The sequence below is a fragment of the Sinocyclocheilus grahami genome, unplaced genomic scaffold, assembly GCF_001515645.1.
Source record: "Sinocyclocheilus grahami isolate Dianchi unplaced genomic scaffold, SAMN03320097.WGS_v1.1 scaffold2562.1, whole genome shotgun sequence".
Classification (NCBI taxonomy): domain Eukaryota; kingdom Metazoa; phylum Chordata; class Actinopteri; order Cypriniformes; family Cyprinidae; genus Sinocyclocheilus; species Sinocyclocheilus grahami.
The window spans coordinates 33,609-34,528 of record NW_015507741.1 but is presented as its reverse complement, the minus strand read 5'-3'; positions in this window follow the sequence as shown (position 1 = coordinate 34,528).

The window sequence follows — 920 nt, the reverse complement described above, 5'->3', positions numbered from 1 at the left end:
ATAAGTCATAGTTTCAATGTGCTTCCCTCAGCATTCATTGATTTTATTTTTCTTAATATTAAAACAACTATCGGAAAAGATACAAACAATAATTTGATTTGCTTGTTTCTCTCTTTTATCCTCTTGCATCTTAGTGTTTTATGGCATTGCCAGAGTAGCATAATCAGATTCTTAGTCTTCACTCTCAGAAAGAAAGGTACAAAATTGTACCTTTTAGGGTACAAGTGGCCATCAAAGGGGTAATACCCTAAAGGGTACCGTTGTGTACTATTTAAGGGCCAATTTTGTACACCAAGGAACAATCGTGCACTGCAAAGGAAGGCACAAAATTGTACCTTTGATCCTTTGCGAGGCTAAATAAATAAATAGATAATACTTTTAAGAAATTGGCTTACAGTTATGCAATTTTATTTACTTTTACAAAGAGATTTAATTTATTACATCACATCTCAGTACAGCGGGTGTCAAAAACAAATGTTCAGTGCACAGAAAAATGCATCAAACATTACTCAATAATAAATATACTCATAAGCATAAAGCAGTCATTTAAAACAGTAAAACCTTTAATAGGAGTACAAGAAATGGTCTATACCGTACAGTAATTACAAATTCAATTGGACAAATAAAAATAAAAATGTACTGTTTAACATGATGTAGCCTGTTTAATACGGTTTACATCAAAGTACATCACATTTTGAGGTTTACAGTATAAAGCAGTTTGTCTTCAGCAATAATTCCCAGTGCTTATAAATAACTTTGTCGGTATCTAATGCATGATAATCAACCGAGAGAGGACAGTCTATTTATTCTCACATTTCACACAGAAATAAATCACAACATAAAGCAACAATTTCATTATGACATTCTTCTATAATTTCCTCAAGCAGAGGCAGAGGATCATCACAGTCTATTATAACACG